Source organism: Salmo trutta, chromosome 13 (genome assembly GCF_901001165.1).
Source record: "Salmo trutta chromosome 13, fSalTru1.1, whole genome shotgun sequence".
Classification (NCBI taxonomy): Eukaryota; Metazoa; Chordata; class Actinopteri; order Salmoniformes; family Salmonidae; genus Salmo; species Salmo trutta.
This window is the reverse complement of record NC_042969.1, coordinates 571,091-592,705: the sequence shown is the minus strand read 5'-3', so window position 1 is coordinate 592,705 and position 21,615 is coordinate 571,091. Positions and strand designations below refer to the sequence as shown.

Here is a 21,615-nt window from a genome sequence, read left to right as displayed (position 1 = left end):
TGTGTGTACGTCCATGCGTGTGTATGTGTACCTGCACGGCGTAGAATATAGCCAAGCCTGCGTAGGCTGGAGGGGATCTGATTGTGCATGAAAACGATGAGCAGGGCTACGGTGGTGATGAGAGTCATGCTGATGAGGTCCAGTTGTACAGCCAGCCAGAGCATAGCACAGCTAAACAGGTAGTGGGAGGCCTGGTTGGTGTCCAGTAAAGCCTGGTACCTGAGATACACAGCGATAAACCACTAAGAACGGTTAGTGACAGTCAACAGACTAATAACAGACTTCGTGGAAGTCAACAGACCAATAACAGACTTAGTCAGTCAACGGGCAAATAGCAGACTTGGTGAGAGTCAAAGGGCCAATAACAAGGGACTTGGTGAGAGTTGAGGGAGGCCAAGCCAAACATGTTGAACCAAGAACATATGCATTAAAGGGATACTTCGGGATTTTGTCAATGATCATTTTTATGTCTCTGTGTCTAGTATGAAGGAAGTTAGAGGTAGTTTCGCGAGCCAATTCTAACTAGCATCATTGCGAGGAAATTCCTTCAAAAAAATTGTATCCACGAGTTCATCTGACTTTAGAGGAGTAGATAAAGGGCCTCATTGCCAAAATTCCGATGTATCCCTTTAAGGGTCTAGTAACCTGGACATATGTGCTGTGCTAGCCAGGCTTCTACTCTCCTCACCTATAAGCCTGCCTGGCACACATGGGTTTCAATGGGAGGCTGGCTTCCCTAACCAACTTGTATGATAGAGGCTGCCCAGTACCCACATTAGCTCAGCAGAAATTAAATGCTACTTAACTCAAACTCCAGGAAATGTTACTTAGGGACGTTAACTCATTATTAATTGTGCCATTTGGTAGACTTCTGGTGGGCTAAGCTCATTAGAAATGAACTGTCAAAACCAATGTCTTAACAGTGTTTGAACACACGTCCTATGACAGACAAAGGAAGTGTCTTCCTAGCAACGCTATATATTAGTGTACTGTTAGTGAGAGATAAATGAAGTGTCTAACTTTAAACGTTATATATTAGTTTACCTCTAATGACAGATAAAGGACGTGTCTTCCTATGAACACTATACACTGAGTATACAAAACATTAGGAACACCTTCCTAATATTGAGTTGCCCTCAGAACAGCTTTAATTAGTCGGAGCATGGACTCTACAAAGTGTCGAAAGTGTTCCACAGGGATGATGGCCCATGTTGACTCCAATTCTTCCTACAGTTGTTTCAAGTTGGCTGGATGTTCTTCTGGTGGTGGAAATATTTTTGATACACAAAGGAAACTATTGATTGTGAAAACCCCAGCAGCGTCGTAGTTCTTGACACCCACCGGTGTGCCTGGCCACTACTACCATACCCCGTATAAAGGCACATAAATCTTTTGTCTTGCCAATTCTGTTCTCACCTGTTCAAAAAGTTGTCTCCTCTGCCATAGGCGTGAGTGGTGGACAGCCCCTGGAGACTGCTGGTGATGTGCGAGGTGAAAGGTGATTGGCTGATGTTCTTTAGACGCTTCAGTTCACGAATCAGAACCCTAGTCAGACAATCAGGAAGTGGAACGTCAAGTCTATTACATATAAACATACCAGAGCACCACTTTAAGGATGGTAAAAAAAGAAGTACATTCACTCAGCATTTCTCGAATCTCTACTCTGTGACTCCCAGCCAACAATGTTTGAGCACAAAACACACTTTTTTCTACAACAGCCTTGTGAAGTATCTAGGGATGGGGATCAAGGAGAGGATTGAGAAACACTGCATTATACAGTTGAAGTCGGAAGTTTACATACACCTTAGCCAAATACATTTAAACTCAGTTTTTCACAATTCCTGATATTTAATCCTAGTAAAAATGCCCTTTCTTAGGTCAGTCAGGATCACCACTTTATTTTAAGAATGTGAAATGTCAGAATAATAGTAGAGAGAATGATTTATTTCAGCTTTTATTTCTTTCATCACATTCCCAGTGGGTCAGAAGTTTACATACACTCAATTAGTATTTGGTAGCATTGCCTTTAAATTGTTTAACTTGGGTCAAACATTTGGGTAGCCTTCCACAAGTTTCCCACAATAAGTTGGGTGAATTTTGGCCCATTCCTCCTGACAGAGCTGGTGTAACTGAGTCAGGTTTGTAGGCCTCCTTGCTCGCACACGCTTTTTCAGTTCTGCCCACACATTTTCCATAAGATTGAGGTCAGGGCTTTGTGTTGGCCACTCCAATACCTTGACTTTGCTGTCCTTAAGCCATTTTGCCACAACTTTGGAAGCATGCTTGGGGTCATTGTCCATTTGGAAGACCCATTTGCGACCAGGCTTTAACTTCCTGACTGATGTCTTGAGATGTTGCTTCAATATATCTACATAATTTCCCCCCCTCATGATGCCATATATTTTGTGAAGTGCACCAGTCCCTCCTGCAGCAAAGCACCCCCACAACATGATGCTGCCACCCCCGTGCTTCCCGGTTGGGATGGTGTTCTTTGGCTTGCAAGCATCCCCCTTTTCCCTGCAAACATAACGATGGTCATTATGGCCAAACAGTTCTATTTTTGTTTCATCAGACCAGAGGACATTTCTCCAAAAAGTACGATCTTTGTCCCATGTGCAGTTGCAAACCGTAGTCTGGCTTTTGTATGGCAGTTTTGGAGCAGTGGCTTCTTCCTTGCTGAGCAGTCTTTCAGGTTATGTCGATATAGGACTCGTTTAACTGTGGATATAGATACATTTGTTCCTGTTTTCTCCAGCATCTTCACAAGGTCCTTTGCTTCTGTCCTGGGATTGATTTGCACTTAACGCACCAAAGTACGTTCATCTCTAGGAGACAGAATGCGTCATCTTCCTGAGCAGTATGACGGCTGCATGGTCCCATGGTGTTTATACTTGCGTACAATTGTTTGTACAGAGGAACGTGGTACCTTCAGGCGTTTGGAAATTGCTCCCAAGGATTAACCAGACTTGTGGAGATCTACAATTCTTTTTCTGAGGTCTTGGCTGATATCTTTTGATTTTCCCATGATGTCAAGCAAAGAGGCACTGAGTTTGAAGGTAGGCCTTGAAATACATCCACAGGTACACCTCAAATTGACTCAAATTATGTCAAATAGCCTATCAGAAGCTTCTAAAGCCAGGGATTTTTAAACTTCTGACCCACTGGAATTGTGATACAGTGAATAATAAGTAAAATAATCTGACTGTAAACAATTGTTGGAAAAATGACTCGCACAAAAGTAGATGTCCTAACTGACTTGCCAAAACTATAGTTTGTTAACAAGAAATTTGTGGAGTGGTTGAAAAACGAGTTTTAATGACTCCAACCGAAGTGCATGTAAACCTGTAACTCCAATGACGGTGTAGTTATCTGACAGGTTAGTGGACTATGATATGATGAGAGGACACAGGGAGTCAGAGTATAATTCTGCCCAGGACAACCATTTCCTGGCACAGCTCGGGCCATTTCTGGGCTCCGCTAGAATCATTTCTGATTTTATGAGCCGCACACCCACACTACCATGACTACGACGCGCGAGAGAGGGGTTTATTGACAAAGGAGGGGTGGAGTTCTACTTTTAGGTCCATAGATAGGATTGGCTGCACACGTGAATAACAAATCTGTCCATAAATGAATCATCCCTTTTTCTCATAAAGTGGAGGGAGGGAGGCAGGAAAAGGACAGAGCATGAAACAACATGACACTTGTCCTTGTTCTGAGGTTTCCTACACAAACATGTTTATGCAGTTGGTACCTTCATCTATCGATACCAACTGGCAAAGTAAACCATATCAACAAAGGATTCGTGTCCCAAATGGCACACTATTCCCTATATAGTGTGGGCCTTGGTCATAGGTAGTGCACTATATAGGGAATAGGGTGCTTTTTGGGTTTGCTTTTAAACGAGGTAACCAGTTTGATGAGATTCAGATGAGTCACGTTGAATATCAAATCTCGAGAAGATGTTGAGTTTTGACTTTGCACGCCATTTCATCACATTTACTTCTTCGCATTTATTTCATCACGCTAGATGTGACCCATACAGGGTAAACAACCTTTTTGTTTGGGTGTTTCCCCAAAAGCTGCAATTTTTCTATCTTGTGAATCAAACATGATTCTTTTCCCACTGATTTTGTATATTACCCAAAAGACCTACAGAACCCTAATCCATCTCTACACTTCTTATATTTTAATCAACACACGTAGGCATGCACACTCACACACATACAGCAAACATAATCACGCTCGTCTAAATCGATTGGTTGGAGCCTGACCTGGAGACGCGGTTGACAATGAGGAGGAAAGCTTCCAGGGGCAAGAGGGAGAGCAAGAACCAGGGGAATACGATGCACACCATGGCCAGGCATAAAAGCACCATGGTCAAGTTCTGGAGCAGTATCTCAGCACGCATGGCCAGACGGACGTCCACTGTGGATGGAGAGGGAGAGAGAGATAGACAAAGAGATCGAGAGAAAAAGGGAGATAGAAAGAGATACAGAGAGGGAGAGAGAAAACAACAACTGTGTCACGCCCTGACCATAGAGAGCCCTCTATTCTCTATGGTGGTTAGGTCAGAGCATGACTAGGGGGGTGTTCTAGTCATTGATTTTCTATGTGGCTGGGTTGTATGGTTCCCAATTAGAGGCAGCTGAATATCATTGTCTCTAATTAGAGATCATATTTAAGTGGATCATTGGTGCCACCTGCTTTGTTGGGATATTGTGTTAGTGTTTTGAGTGAGTGCATGTAGCACTACGGTACTTCACGGTCGTTGTTTGTTTCTTGGTTTGTTTAAGTTTCACAAAAATAAAGATGTGGAACTCCAATCACGCTGCGCCTCTCTCCTCACGACCTTGACAGAATATCCCACCAACGCAGGACCAAGCAGCGTGTTATGGAGGTTAAGGAGTTTTGGACATGGGAGGAAATCATGTCCGGATGTGAGACCCTTCCTTGGAAGGAGACACCAAGGAAGGGGGAAGGACAGCGACGACGCCGGGGACAGTGGCCACAGAAAACCCAAGATTGTTTTGGGGGGGCACGGGGGGTGGTCGGCGGAGCAGCGGAGAGAGGAAGAGCGGGTCATCAGACCGGTGCCATCTGTGCCAGCTCCCCGTACACACCCTAAAGAGCCAGAGACTGTCAGGGAGGCGATAGAGAAGTTGGGAGAGAGAGAGATGAGAGAGATGTTGGTCAAGTGTGTTCTGCTCAACATTCGACCTGAAAAGCCTGTCAGCAGTCTGGTGAAGTCTGTGCCGGCTTCACACATCTGGCCTCCAGTGTGCCTTCCCAGTCCGGTACGTCCTGTGCCAGCTCCCCGCACTCGCCCTGAAGTGCATGTCACCAGTCCGGTGCCACCTGTGCCGGCTCCATGCACTAGGCCTCCAGTGCACCTCCCCAGCCGGTACGTCCTGTGCCAGCTCCCCGCACTCGCCCTGAAGTGCGTGTCACCAATCCGATGCCACCTGTGCCGGCTCCACGCACCAGGCCTCCAGTGTGCCTCCCCAGCCCGGTACGTCCTGTGCCGGCTCCCCGCACTTGCCCTGAAGTGCGTGTCACCAGTCCGGATCCACCTGTGCCAGCTCCCGGCACCCGCCCTGAAGTGCGTGTCACCAGTCCGGTGCCACCTGTGCCGCCTCCACGCACCAGGCCTCCAGTGCGCCTCCCCAGTCCCACTCCAAGGCCGGAGCGTTCCTCTGTGCCGGTGCCTAGACCAGACACAGTGTCCAGTTCAGCTCCAAGGCTGGAGCCTTCCTCGGTGCCGGTGCCTAGTCCGGGCGCGGCCTTCAACCCAGCTTCATGGCCGGAGCCTTCCTCGGCGCCGGTGCCCAGTCCAGGAACGGCGTCCAACCCAGCTCCATGGCCGGAGCCTTCCTCTGCGCCGGTGCCCAGTCCAGGCATGGCGTCCAACCCAGCTCCATGCGCCGGTGCCCAGTCCAGGCGCGGCATCCAACCGAACTCCATGGCTGGAGCCTTCCTCGGTGCCGGTTCCCAGTCCAGGCGTGGCGTTCAACCCAGCTCCATGGCCGACACTAGTCATCCCCCCTACCCTCCCCATTTGGTTTCAGGTTTTGCGGCCGTAGTCCGCACCTTTGGGGGGGGGGTAATGTCACGCCCTGACCATACTCAGTGCGCTGAGTATGAAGTCAAGGCAAATCATTGGGTGCCTCACCCTCGTCCATGTCACGGGAGAAGCGGGTGAGGATGCGGCCCAGAGGTGTTGTGTCAAAGAAGCGCATGGGGCTCAGAATGAGGTGGTGGAATAGCTTGTCGTGGAGCACCGAGGCAGCCCGAACAGTGCACTGTCAGACAGAAACACAGATGTGTTCGAACAAGGAGCCAGACACAACATAAACATAACAAATACATCGAAACAGTCATAACTCTGGTAAACAGATTGTCGGCACTCAGGAAAGCTTTACCAAACACCCAGACGCAACAAATGCAAAACATAATAGCAGTAGAGATTAGAGAATCGTTCCCAGCATACACAGCTATGTACACATACTAACACCCATATGACACATATGCTATGTTGCTAATGCTAGCTAGCTTGTTCTTGGATGCAAACATTGGTGAAATGTCAGAACAATTCAGTGAACACAGCCAACTTGTGGAGGCCCTGTGAGCATTTGACCCAGAGTGCCATGACTTTCTAGATGTGGAAAAGGTGAAAGAAACAAAACAGATTTGACGGAAGCTGAGTTTAGTGTCGCTCAGCAGTTTTTGTAGACTGAAATCGCCCACTCCGGCTCCAATGAGGACAAATGGACTTCACTTGATATCCTGCAACAATATTCTGGGCATTTTTCCACTATGCCAATCGTGCTGACCGCACTGACACATGGATTGACTTTTGGGGCGTACACAGCTACATGCGAGAATATATTTCCCACTTTGACAAACGTGTTCAGTCATGACAGGAGAAGCATGATACACCTGAGGAAAGCTCAACTAATCCAGCTGGCATTTGAGGGGGATCTTACAAGAAGATTTCAGGGAGAACGTTATGATCGATTACCCAGGAAGTTCCACAGAGCATCAAGGAGGCTGGAACTCTTTTGAAAAGGTAAGAATATTGAGCTGGTTGGTTTGTATCCAAATCTTGGTGGTATAGCCAGTGGCATTATTTCAGCAAAAACCTAGGGTATGGGATGGCAAAATGACATCCTTAGCCAGTCTATAGGCCTACAGGTTTTCAATGGCCTTGCTTTAGTGTATAGGGCACCGTCCATGGTACTGATAGAGCGCAACAGCAATTTTGTGCCTACATGTCACTTCACACTCAATGTTCTAGGAATTTGAACTTATTGTGGTATAGCGTAGAGCTGTGGCAGTCATGACATTTTGTCAGCCGGTTATTGTCATACACAAGACTGCCAAGTCTCACGGTAGTTGACTGCAATTAACATCACAATAAATTCATTATTTATTTTAGTCAGGTCTAAAGACACATTAGGATATGAAAAAAAATATTTCAGAAAAACAGAATATGAGTTGGCCTACATGGATGGCTATGCTCCATGCCATAGCCTGTAGGCGTGTTCAATTAGCTGACAATATATACTTATAAGTCCCATTACATTTTATATTATATAATTTTATAGTTAGAAGAATATAATTGAACTTCGCTGAATAAAACAGAAAGGATATTTTTCCCATTCCGGAGAGAGTGCGCATTGAATTGAATTTGCATTGATGTCAGAGTGGTTAGAGGGACAATAGAGCCCTGAGTACCAGGCCATTAGGACCTGATGGTCCTAAGTGAGTTGGGTACTACTAAAGCATGTACAGAGTGCATTACAGGAGATTACCATGACTCAACGATCACGTGGAATTTTACTGCGGTGATGACTCATGACTGCCAGTGTGGCGGTCACCGGAACAGCTCTAGTATATTGTGATAAGCATAATTTAATATAACTCAAATGCAAGGACCCAAATGACACCCCTGGGTATAACTACATGGTGCCTTATACCATGGTGCGTTTCATCATTATGGTTCTCTTAGTTGGTTTTTGTGGAACTGTACGTGTTGGAAACGTGTTTATGGTAGGCTGGCATTGCTTAATTGATTACGTGGGTGGAATTTGATCCACAGAAGTGTATTGTGCAATATCACAACGTGTTGCTGAACTCATGAGCGCCATGATTTTACATGTTTGAGGCAGTCCTATAGGCCTATTTATTTGGTAAGACAGCAGTGCATGGCTACGTCTCACTAGGCTGCAGGCTATGCTTTGGTTATTTGGATCTCCATTTGTCTTTTGTTCACTGTGTTTGTTTACTGTTAATGTAACTAGCCTAAATATAGATTGTGTCATGCATTTATCAATCTGATATTTTGTTTGCTAGGCTTAAATTGGTACCTCTGTTTTCTTCTGTTGGCAATCATTTGTTCGCATTCGCAGTATTCTAAGCCAAACTGCTATTCAGTATTCTTGTTTGCATGCATAAACAACTAGGCTATTACTTTCAGCATTTAGTTTGCATTATTTTGGTAAAACGGCTGTGTAGGGCTGCGTGTAGGGCTGCATTCACATAGGCTGTTTGTAATGGGTGAATTAGATTAGCCTACAGATTTCACGCCAACCTGTCACTTCAAAAGCACTCAATGGTCTTGGAGTCTCTGCATTTGAACTTTGTTTATTGTGGTTGTAACGACCGTCGCAATGAGGGGACCAAGGTGCAGCGTGTTCATCTCGATATTTATTTTTACTCAGAACACTTAAACAAAATAATAAACAATGGAAATGAAAGCGCACAGTTCTGTCAGGTAAAACACAAAACAGAAAACAACTACCCACAAAACACAGGTGGAAAAAGGCTGCCTAAGTATGGTTCCCAATCAGAGACAACGATAGACATCTGCCTCTGATTGGAAACCATACCTGGCCAAAACATAGACATATAAATACCTAGAATGCCCACCCCATATCACACCCAGACCTAACTAAACAGAGAAAAACGTCTCTCTCAGGTCAGGGCATGACAGTGGTATAGCATGATATAAGCACAATTTAATTAAAATACAAGAACCCCGGAAAATCAAATGAAATCAAATGTATTTGTCACATACACGTGGTTAGCAGGTGTTAATGCAAGTGTAGCGAAATGCTTGTGCTTCTAGTTCCGACCATGCAGTAATATCTAACAAGTAATCTACCAATTCCACAACAACTACCTTGTACACATAAGTGTAAAGGAATGAATACGAATATGTACATACAAATATATAAATGAGTGATGGCCGAACGGCATAGGCAAGATGTAACAGATGGTATGGAGTACAGTATATACATATGAGATGAGTATTGCAGGGTATGAAAACATATAAAGCAGCATTGTTTAAGGTGGCTAGTGATACATTACATCAGGATGGCAAGACGCAGTAGATGGTATAGAGTACAGTATATACATATGAGATGAGCAATGTAGGTTATGAAAACATTATATAAAGTGGCTAGTGATACATCTAATTACATCAAGATGGCAAGATGCAGTAGATGGTATGGCGTACAGTATATACATATGAGATGAATAATGTAGCTTATGTAAACATGATCTAATATAAATAATATAAAGTGGCAAGTGATAAATTGATTACATCATTTTTCCCATTATTAAAGTGGCTTGAGTTGAGTCAGTATGTTGGCAGCAGCCACTCAGTGTTAGTGATGGCTGTTTAACAGTCTGATGGCCTTGAGATAGAAGCTGTTTTTCAGTCTCTTGGTTCCAGCTTTGATGCACCTGTACTGACCTCGCCTTCTGGATGTTAGCGGGGTGAACAGGCAGTGGCTCGGGTGGTTGCTGTCCTTGATGATCTTTTTGGCCTTCCTGTGACATCGGGTGGTGTAGGTGTCCTGGAGGGCAGGTAGTTTTCACCCGGTGATGCGTTGTGCAGACCTCACTATCCTCTGGAGAGCCTTCCGGTTATGGGCGGAGCAGCTGCCGTCCCTGGCGGTGATACAGGATGCTCTCGATTGTGCATCTGTAAAAGTTTGTGAGTGTTTTTGGTGACAAGACTAATTTCTTCAGGCTCCTGAGGTTGAAGAGGCGCTGTTGCGCCTTCTTCACCACGCTGTCTGTGTGGGTGGACCATTTCAGTTTGTCCGTGATGTGTACGCCGAGAAACTTAAAACTCTCCACCCTCTCCACTACTGTCCCGTCAATGTAGATAGGGGGCTGCTCCCTCTGCTGTTTCCTGAAGTCCACGATCATCTCTTTTATTTTGTTGACATTGAGTGCAAGGTTATTTTCCTGACACCACACTCCGAGGGCCCTCACCTCCTCCCTGTAGGCCGTCTCGTCGTTGTTGGTAATCAAGCCTACCACTGTAGTGTCGTCTGCAAACTTGATGATTGAGTTGGATGCGTGCATGGCCACGCAGTCATGGGTGAACAGGGAGTACAGGAGAGGGCTGAGAACGCACCCTTGTGGGGACCCAGTGTTGAGGATCAGCAGGGTGGAGATGTTGTTACCTACCCTCACCACCTGGGGGCGGCCCGTCAGGAAGTCCAGGACCCAGTTGCACAGGGCGAGGTTGAAACCCAGGGTCTTGAGCTTAATGACGAGTTTGGATGGTACTATGGTGTTAAATGCTGAGCTGTAGTCGATGAACAGCATTCTTACATAGCTATTCCTCTTGTCCAGATGGGTTAGGACAGTGTGCAGTGTGATGGCGAGTGCGTCGTCTGTGGACCTATTGGGGCGGTAAGCAAATTGGAGTGGGTCTAGGGTGTCAGGTAGGGTGGAGGTGATATGGTCCTTGACTAGTCTCTCAAAGCACTTCATGATGACGGAAGTGAGTGCTACAGGGCGGTAGTCATTTAGCTCAGTTACCTTAGCTTTCTAAATGTTTCCCCATTGTCGATTTCAACTGCCCCCTGGCGCCTTGCCTGGTCACTGTGCTGTTAAGCAAGTGGAATGTTTCTTGTGTCAGCCGATCTGTCAAATACTCATACATAAATGAATGTCTGGCAGACTGACACAGAAAGGTTATGACCCTATGTCTAAGTTAACTCAATGAAAAACGTCTGGCCAATTGTACAGAAATTACTTTCGGCAGGAGAAAACACAGTAAATCTATTAATGGAATATCCAACATCCACACATTCACGTCACAGCTAGGGGTAAAAAAAAGAAAAGATTAGCCATCTTTGGGAAGTTAGTGGCACACAATTACGTGGGGACATGACCTCTGTAATGGGCTGTCAGAAAAGTTTAGCAAAGAAAAGGGGACATATATCCAAATGGACTGGGACACAAACACGCACGCACGCACGCACGCACGCACGCACACACGCACACACACACACACACACACACACACACACACACACACACACACACACACACACACACACACACACACACAATAGCAGAGCAACTCATGAAAACGGCTGAAAGAATAAGACAATTAGAGGGAGTCAAGGTTCTACCACAACCACTTTGCACCTTTTTCCTTTGTAAGGGCCTGAGTGTAAATCAATGAAAACCTGATTACGTCCCAAATGGTACCCTATGAGCTCTTGTCAAAAGTAGTGCACTATACAGGGAATAGGGTGCCATTTGGGAAGCACCCAGTGATGCACTCTCCTTTGACAGGCCAATGAATGGTCAGGACATCGAGATGGGAGAACAATCCACAAGAATAACTCTAAAAGACATTTGAGCAAGATGCTTACCTTGACGAACACTAGCCCCCTCATTGTCTTCAGGAAGAGAGCGGCTCCCATGGTCAGCACATAAACTCTTGAGTTGTATTGAACATGAGGGTTGAGCCTCATGCTATCGTTTGCCAACGCTGCCACCGTTTCTTGGTTTTGTTGTCCAGGATTAATGATGTGTTCTGATAGCAGATGGAGCAACAAATCCCCATGAAGGAAACACACACAGGGCCGCCTCGGAAAAAACAGACTTTATATCTAATGAATGAGATAAATAAAACAAAGTCAGCTGAGTGCTGAATCCAAGACAGAATACATGAAAGAAGCAGCCGTTCGAATGATGCCGCTATTCCAAACGCATTCTTCAAATCTGACATGGACGACAGCTTTGCAGCACATCTGTTTTTTGGTGGCTCGTCCCTTGTTTTAATTATGTTTACTGCATTTCTTTTTTAATTACACGTGTTAAGATTAATGCTCTCACTTTCCCCAATACAACTCAGTGATGCGCAGAAGTCGTTTTTCTTGTTGTAGACATAGCCTCTACAGTATACTGCGACATCCCTCTCAAGGTAGGCAGAAGTTGCCCTTTGCCACTTTTTTTAATTCTAATGTTTCTAATAAGGATTGGGGGTATGGTAATCTGATCCTAGTTGTGTGTAAGGCCATCATTTTGATCGAGTGGATCATCATTTGAATCCAGTGGATGATCATTTGGATCCAGTGCAAAAAATACGAAATAAAAAAAATAAAACTTACCCCGCTGCCCTGGTGGATCCAGTAGCTCAGCCACCAGTTACTGAAGGAGATGCAGCTGGTGGTGAAGAGGAAGAGGTTGATGATGAAGGCACAAGGGCCTCCAGCTGCTTTGGCCTTGTACACATCCCAGGCCATTGTGCCAGAGCCATTCTCCTCCTTTTCATGAGCTGGTCTGGAGAGTAAAGAGAAGGAAAGAAGGGCGGAAGGGAGGGAAGGAGGGAAGAAGGAAGGAGGGAAGAAGGAAGGAGGGAAGGAGGGAAGGAGGGAAGGAGGGAAGAAGGAAAGAAGGAAGGGAGGGAGGTAAGAAAGAAAGAAAGAAAGAAAGAAGAAAGAAAAAGAAAGAAAGGAATAAAAAAAGAGACCCATGTGAGTCATTTCCTTATTTCAAGCCAACTGTTTTGGAGGGAACACATTAACACATTCTATCCATAGCGGCCGAGTCTCACCTTTCTTTTTCTCCATCGGAGGTCTGGCGACTTTAGCGACAGTTGCGGTGGACTCAACATTTTCCTCTCCCTCCTTCTCCTTATTTTTCAGGTTCTTTTTCACCAGGTTCTAGGAAAGAAAGCCAGAGAGAGCTACAGCATAAGACCCCACAAATCACAGCGAAGCCATAACAATGGCCAGTAAGTAATTTAAACAGATATCGGTGACAGGGTCTTTAGTGGTGCGACACCGGTAAATCAATGCACGCATAAATAATGAAAGGCCTTGTATGCGCTAACATTTCCCAGCCACCCGCTTGGCTTCTCCTGTCTCATGAATTATGCAGGATGGATGTACGATGTCATTGTGTAAAGAGGGATGACAAAGGTGTTTTTACATAAAGGAGAGCTGGACTTGCCTGGTCCCAGATCAGACATTTTTACATTTTAGTCATTTAGCAGACACTCTTATCCAGAGCGACTTACAGTAGAGTGCATACATTTTTATTACATTTTTACATACTGGCCCCCCGTGGGAATCGAAACCCACAACCCTGGCATTGCAAGCACCATGCTCTACCAACTGAGCTACAGTTTGTGCTGTCTTGCCAACTCATGCCAATGCATGACAATGACCATAGAAGTTGGCAAGACTAGCCTAGTCACAGATCTGTTAGTAAAACAGCCCAAACAGATATGTGACCAGGCTAGTTGGAGGTGCGCTGCGTGGTTGGAATTACCTTCTGCTGTACACTGTTTAAGAGGGTGGCGTAGTAACAGTCTCTTCCCATGAGCTGGGTGCCATGCTCTGCAATCTGCCCTTCCTTCATCAGAATCACATCGTCACACTCTGCCAGGTACTGTGAGAGGGTCAACACCAGTGATATATGTGATTCTCCTGTTGCAGAATCCTGGGATATAGTATGCTCCTCTATATTTCTATATGGCTCCCTTTCCTCAGCTTTCTCTATTCGGGCCAAATTCTTGTGATCCTTAACTTAGCCATAATACATAAATGTCAATGAGAGATTTGTGTGAAAGCTCAAGTTGCACAATGATCACTGAGCTACTGTATCTACATAGGAGGAAGCAAAGTCTAGATTGGGTTTTTCTCATTTCCTTTCACTAGTAGTCCTTTCAGATTAAGCATCCCAAAGATATACAAACGAGACTAGCTAAAGAAAGCCCTTTCAGATCATAAATGCATTATACAGGAGTAAGAAAACCATTTCCGATCATGTCGCCATATTACACAAGTCACTTATTTGCTGCAAATCATTCTGTATCTCACATCATTCAGATGATCAGAAGCTCATTTTACCTGAAGCTGATGTGTGACAAAGATGATGGTCTTGCCCTTGGACACTGTGCGGATGGCGTTGTGGAAGAGCTGAGAGCCCACGTGGGCATCCACGGCACTGAGAGGATCATCTAGGAGTAGGATGGGTCGCTTGCTGTACAGGGCACGTGCCAGGCTTACCTGCTGGCGCTGCCCGCCACTCAGGTTGGCACCCCTCTCCCCTATCTAGAGTGAGAACATTGAGACAATGTTGACAAAATGTATCAAGGATTATTTCTCAATACATGGGCATCATAGGCTAGAACAGATAAGGGCATAAAGATAGTTACATAACACTTGTGTTTTCTCATAAAATACTACAGTGCACCCCAAAACATTCCATCTATAAACGCATGTACTACTTACTAGCCTTGTACATAGTTATTCCACTTTCTGCTACTTTGGTATACTGTAAGGTCAATGTATTGTACAGTGTGGCCATAGTTCATATTGAGAGGATATCCAACAGAGAGATGTAATAGAGGTCTGATACATACCTCAGTCATATCCCCATAGGGCAGCTCTGTCAGATCAGGGATCAGGCAGCAGGCATCGAGCACAGAATTATACCTAATAAGGAAACACAGCCAAGGACATGAGTTTACATGAGAGGGAAACACAGTCATTGTCGAGAGAAATGAGTAAGCCTGAGTTAGAAATGTCTTTGGCCCTTGTCAATGTGAAACTATCAAACAATGACATCCAAATGTGGTTTGTCATGGACTACAAAAAATGAGTTGTTGATTTTAAATACACAAAATCAATCAATCAATCTTACTTGTCTTCATCATATTCTTTTCCAAACAGGATCGTTGAGGATCCAGGCCTGGATCCAGGCCTGTTGAGCGACATAGGCAAAGCCACCACTGGCCGCCACGTTGCCCTCCAGCAGGGTCATCTGTTGAACACCAGGGATAAGACTCATGTTAATACATACTAGCGGTAAAGCTGACCTGGGCCAAAAGTGAAATACTTTCACCAGAGGGAAATACTTAAGCAGCGTTTGACTTCATTTGCCCAATACAATGGAACCAATGGAATAGTCCCAAAAGTGCGAATTTCAGGCTTAATCAAACATACCTCAAATGCTTTCTAGTCAGGTTTGGAGGGGAATCCCCCAGTAAGATGGTGATATTTGAAGGCCAATGATCTAGATCCTCACCTATCCCAGTAGAGCAGACAGAAGCGAGCTCTTTCCATTCCCGACACCTCCCGATTCCTACCAGCGTCCCCTGTAGATTAGAATGATACCAGTGATGTAATAGTTTGGATTTGTACTTGAAATGCACTCAGTCCATTTCAAAGGAAAGAAGTGCAAAGTTGTGGTACAACCTTGACTCCCTCTAACTGTCTATTCTTTCAGCCGTTCTCTTTTTTTCATGAGTTGAACTACTATATTTGAAAGTGCCTGCAGGCTAAATCCATTTATCTGTCCAGTGCCAGTGACTCGATGCTTTAGAGTGTGTTTGTGCATGTGTATATTTGTAAATGAGCCGTTTACCTTCTTGACGCACAGATCGATGCGATGCAGGGTCTTGTGCAGCGGCGGGCGGATGGTGGAGCTCTGGGTGGAGGAGATGGTGCTCTGGGGGCTCTCCTGTTCCATGTGGGTAAGGAGATTTTGTCCGTTGGGACTCTCATTGTTCCCCTTCACCTTCTCTGCAATGATATACAGGCTCAGTTTCTCCTTGCGCAGCACACGTCACATCCCGCCTCTTTTCTTCTTGTGGGCAGTGATGACTTTAGCAGGAGCTTTGGCCTTCTCCCAAGCCAACGTGGCATCACGGAACTCCACCGAATTCATAGGGTTGTCCGTTTTGGCCATCACAACCTCTCGGTCCTCCATCAAAAATAGTCTCTGTTGACACAGATATGATAGATGGACACAGATGGACATTGAATATTTGATTAATTAATATGTCCATTTTGAAGTGCTGACAACAGTCCATGCTGACTGAACGCTAGCTGACTTAGTGCGACAATCATTCCCAATTTTTGTACAATGATCTCGTCTGTCTTTTTTCTACCTGAAATCGGTTGACTGCCACAGAACCCACTGATAAAGCTCGTACAGCCAAGGGCGTGACCTTGAGGGCAAAGGTCATTGAGTTGAAGACTGCGACAACGGTGAAGGCCTGAAAGGAGCAACAGAGGTAGGAGGGGTCCAGTATAGTGCATTTAGTGAAATTCCTCCTCTTTAAAAGCTACTGGGAGCTTTCTATGAATTTTATACAAACATCAACAAACACTACCGGTAGCTATTCAAGGCTATGAAAAGAGCACTCAGTTCCTGAAAAAGCACTTTATTCTTTAAAAGCTGTTGACAGAGGGGCTTACCTGGGCTGCAGTGAGGTCATAACCCAAGGCCATGTGTAGAGTGAATGTGCAGACACTGGAAATCACCACGACTATGGGAGCCATGCCCACTGTGAGGCTCTGAACATAACCAGCCCTCTCCAATATCCCCCTCTCCTCTGAACGAGAGAGAGAGAGAGAGAACAGAAAGAAGACAGTGAGCTCATCTTGTATTACCACTACAGTCTTTCAGGAACGTAGTGTGGCACTGTACATTTTGTATTCATCCTCAAACAACATTAGAGACACACTTACAGACATGGATAGAAATAAAAGAGACAACTTGGGCCTCGCGGCCATAAATGGTATAAAATGTACTTTTAAAATTGTTGGCCATTTGCAGCTGTCCAAGTCAAGTGCCCGTCTTGCCCTTCTTGTGTTCATGTATGTGTACATCTCCCAAATGTACAGTACCTTGTCAAAAGTTTGGACACATCTACTCATTCAAGGGTTTTTCTTTATTTTTAGTATTTTCTACATTGCAGAATAATAGTGAAGACATCAAAACTATGAAATAACACATATGGAATCATGTAGTAACCAAAAAAGTGTTAAACAAATCAAAATATATTTTATATTTGGTATTCTTCAAAGTAGCCACCCTTTGCCACGATGACAGCTTTGCACACTCTTGGCATTCTCTCAACCACTTTCATGAGGTAGTCACCTGGAATGCATTTCAATTAACAGGTGTGCCTTGTTAAAAGTTAATTTGTGGAATTTCTGTGTGTGTGTGTGTGTGTGTGTGTGCATGTGCATGTGCAACCAGTCATTCACTGTGGATGTTCTGAGCGAAAGCGTTTCCCAGCAGTACATCTTGATGAACTTGATACAGACTAGGATCTTGTTCATGAGCCTCACGCGCCGGTCAGTCACTACCACACACTTCTTACAGAAATACGCTGTGAGACACGACGCCAGCATCTTTCATGGATGGAGAGAAGAAGGAACAGAGGAAAATTTGAGTGACAGTTGGGGGAAATGATATCCCAAATAGCACCCTATTCCCTAGTGCACTACTTTTGACCAGAGCCACATGGGAATCAGCTGTACGGCAGGGTTACTGCAGGGAACAGACTATAAACAGCTTCCACATCAATAGAAAGGGCCCCAACAGGCAGTCTTCAGACTGAAGCTCATGAATTTCTAAGACGGCCAACAATAAAGTCAACAGGAGATTGGCAGGCTGGCACGAGGAGAGTTTTGGGGGAGGAGTTTTGGAAAGTTAAGGGGAACAAACAGGTTGTGTTGTAAAGAATAACAGTCTGAAGTGAAGAACTTTCGCTTTAGTTTTTGCAGTTATTGGAAAATATGTTTATGACTAATACCATAAACAGGAAAGACAATTCATGAATTACTAAGTGCTGAGAGTGAGAATTTCAGAGTAATCCAAGTAACATTTCTGGGGTAACTGCTGGCAAAATAATGGTGTTTACCTTTTCAGTGGACAATATTTTCAGTAACTGAACCTTATACATAAGCTACAACTGTATGAAGCTAAGGTAGCACTAAGATGCCTCTGAGTTAAATAAACAGTGTCAGAGGAGAGTGGTGTGTGTAACTTTCCTTTCAATATCAGTTCAGATTTCTTTTATTAGTCAGTACTTTCATAGGGTGTGCATTCCTTTGTTAGCATGTGGATACCTTCCTACCATAGTAGGGTAGAAGAAGATGAAGATGGCTGATCCAACCAGTGCAGTGGGTCCCAGGAAGTAAGCGATGTATGACAGACCAAGGATACCCACAAGTGGACCCCCGGCTAGCAGACAGCCTACTGAGACTGCCTCGTATACCCGCTGGCCATCGCTGGAGCAGATGTTGATCAGCTGTAGGGAGGGACATTGACGCAGAATAATAGGAGAACACATTGAAACAGACCATTTACTTGACAAAGACATAGTCAGTCAAAGAAGAGAACTAAATTAACTCACAGAAAGTGGAAATGCTGCAATGAGAATAAGCTGACATTTGATTTGAACCCAAACTATTTCAATAGTAGTGCATGGCTTTGAAAAAAGAAAAAAAAGGCTGAGACATTGGCACAATTCAAAATTATACTTTGCAAGAGTGCAGTGTGTAGGAGTTTTTTTTCATTGTTACTTTTGTTTCATGAAACTGATACAATGAAACTATTTGTTATCTGAGACACACCTGCAATTTAACCACTAGAAGTGCAAGTGCATTTCACTTTCAGAACTGAAGGCATTGTCTGTGGGGTCAAATCAATCAAATCAAATTTTATTGGTCACATACACATGGTTAGCAGATGTTAATGTGAGTGTAGCGAAATGCTTGTGCTTCTTGTTCCGACAGTGCAGTAATATCTAACAAGTAATCAAATTCACAACGACTACCTTATACACAATAATGTAAGGGGATGGAATAAGAATGTGTACATATAAATATATGGTTGCGCGATGGCCGTGCGGTATAGGCAAGATGCAATAGATGGTATAAAATACAGTAGTTACATATGAGAAGAGTAATGTAGGATAAGTAAACATTAACCTGTTGGGGATAGGGGGCAGTATTTGCATGGCCGGATAAAAAACGTACCCGATTTAATCTGGTTACTACTCCTGCCCAGTAACTAGAATATGCATATAATTGTTTGATTTGGATAGAAAACACCCTGAAGTTTCTAAAACTGTTTGAATTGTGTTTGTGAGTATAACAGAACTCATTTGGCAGGCCAAAACCTGAGAAGATTCCAAACAGGAAGCGCTCTCTCTGACTATTTCTTGGCCTTCTTGATCATCTCCAACCAAAACAGGGGATCTCTGGCATAACGTGACATTTTCTAACGCTCCCATAGGCTCTCAGAAGGCGCCAGAATGATGAATGGTGGCTTTGCAGGCCATGGCTGAAAAACATTAGCGCATTTGGTAAGTGGTCGATCTGAGGGACAATGAGACTGGAGGCGCGTGCACGAGCCGACACCATGTTTACTTTCTCTCTCTTTGAATGAAAACAACAACTCCCGGTCGGAATATTATCGCTTTTTTACGAGAAAAATAGCATAAAAATTGATTTTAAACAGCGGTTGACATGCTTCGAAGTACGGTAATGGAATATTTTGAATTTTTTTGTCACCCTTCTTTATCCTTCGGATAGTGTCTTGAACACACGAACAAAACGCCGCTATTTGGATATAACTATGGATTATTTGGAACCAAACCAACATTTGTTATTGAAGTAGAAGTCCTGGGAGTGCATTCTGACGAAGAACAGCAAAGGTAATCAAACTTTTCTAATAGTAAATCGGAGTTTGGTGAGTACCACACTTGGTGGGTGTCAAAATAGCTAGCCTGTGATGGCCGGGCTATCTACTCAGAATATTGCAAAATGTGCTTTCACCGAAAAGCTATTTTAAAATCGGACATAGCGAGTGCATAAAGGAGTTCTGTATCTACAATTCTTAAAATAATTGTTATGTTTTTTGTGAACGTTTATCGTGAGTAATTTAGTAAATTCACCGGAAGTGTTCGGTGGGAATGCTAGTCACATGCTAATGTAAAAAGCTGGTTTTTGAAATAAATATGAACTTGATTGAACAAAACATGCATGTATTGTATAACATAATGTCCTAGGATTGTCATCTGATGAAGATCATCAAAGGTTAGTGCTGCATTTAGCTGTGGTTTGGGTTTATGTGACATTATATGCTAGCTTGAAAAATGGGTGTCTGATTATTTCTGGCTGGGTACTCTGCTGACATAATCTAATGTTTTGCTTTCGTTGTAAAGCCTTTTTGAAATCGGACAGTGTGGTTAGATTAACTAGAGTCTTGTCTTTAAAATGGTGTAAAATAGTTATATGTTTGAGAAATTGAAGTAATAGCATTTCTAAGGTATTTTAATATCGCGCCACGGGATTACACTGGCTGTTGAGTAGGTGGGACGCAAACGTCTTCTTTCACAAGCAATGCATGTGAAAGAAGCACGGTGGCTAGGAAAAACTCCCTAGAAAGGCCAAAACCTAGGAAGAAATCTAGAGAGGAACCAGGCTATGAGGGGTGGCTAGTTCTCTTCTGGCTGTGCCGGGTGGATATTATAACAGAACATGGTCAAGATATTAAAATGTTCATAAATGACCAGCATGGTCAAATAATAATAATCATAGTAGTTGTCGAGGGTGCAACAAGCACGTCCGGTGAACAGGTCAGGGTTCCATAGCCGCAGTCAGAACAGTTGAAACTGGAGCAGCAGCACGGCCAGGTGGACTGGGGACAGCAAGGAGTCATCATGCCAGGTAGTCCTGAGGCATGGTCCTAGGGCTCAGGTCCTCCGAGAGAAAGAAAGAAAGAAAGAGAGAATTAGAGAGAGCATTTTTAAATTCACACACGACACCGGATAAGACGAGAAATACTCCAGATGTAACAGACTGACCCTAGCCCCCCGGCACATGAACTACTGCAGCATAAATACTGGAGGCTGAGACAGGAGGGATCAGAAGACACTGTGGCCCCATCCGATGATACCCCCGGACAGGGCCAAACAGGCAGGATATAACCCCGCCCACTTTGCCAAAGCACAGCCCCCACACCACTAGAGGGATGTCTCCAACCACCAACTTACCGTCCTAAGACAAGGCCGAGTATAGCCCACAAAGATCTCCGCCACGGCACAACCCAAGAGGGGGGGGGGGGGGGCGCCAACCCAGACAGGAAGACCACGTCAGTGACTCAGCTCACTCAAGTGACGCACCCCTCCCATGGACGGCATGGAAGAACACCAGTAAGCCAGTGACTCAGCCCCTGTAATAGGGTTAGAGGCAGAGAATCCCATTGGAGAGAGGGGACAGTCTGATGGCCTTGAGATAGAAGCTGTTTTTCAGTCTCTCGGTCTTAGCTTTGATGCACCTGTACTGACCTCCCCTTCTGGTTGACAGCGGGGTGAACAGGCAGTGGCTCAGGTGGGTTGTCCTTGATGATCTTTTTGGCCTTCCTGTGACATCGGGTGCTGTAGGTGTCCTGGAGGGCAGGTGGTTTGCCCCCAGTGATGCGTTGTGCAGACCACACTACCCTCTGGAGAGCCTTGCAGTTGAGGGAGTGACAGTTGCCATACCA

The 21,615-nt window shown here is 44.6% G+C and overlaps 1 pseudogene; it reads right to left on the bottom strand.

The window, feature by feature from the left end:
- Positions 1-21,615, bottom strand: part of LOC115205047 (multidrug resistance-associated protein 5-like) — a 49,992-nt pseudogene that overhangs the window by 8,404 nt on the left and 19,973 nt on the right.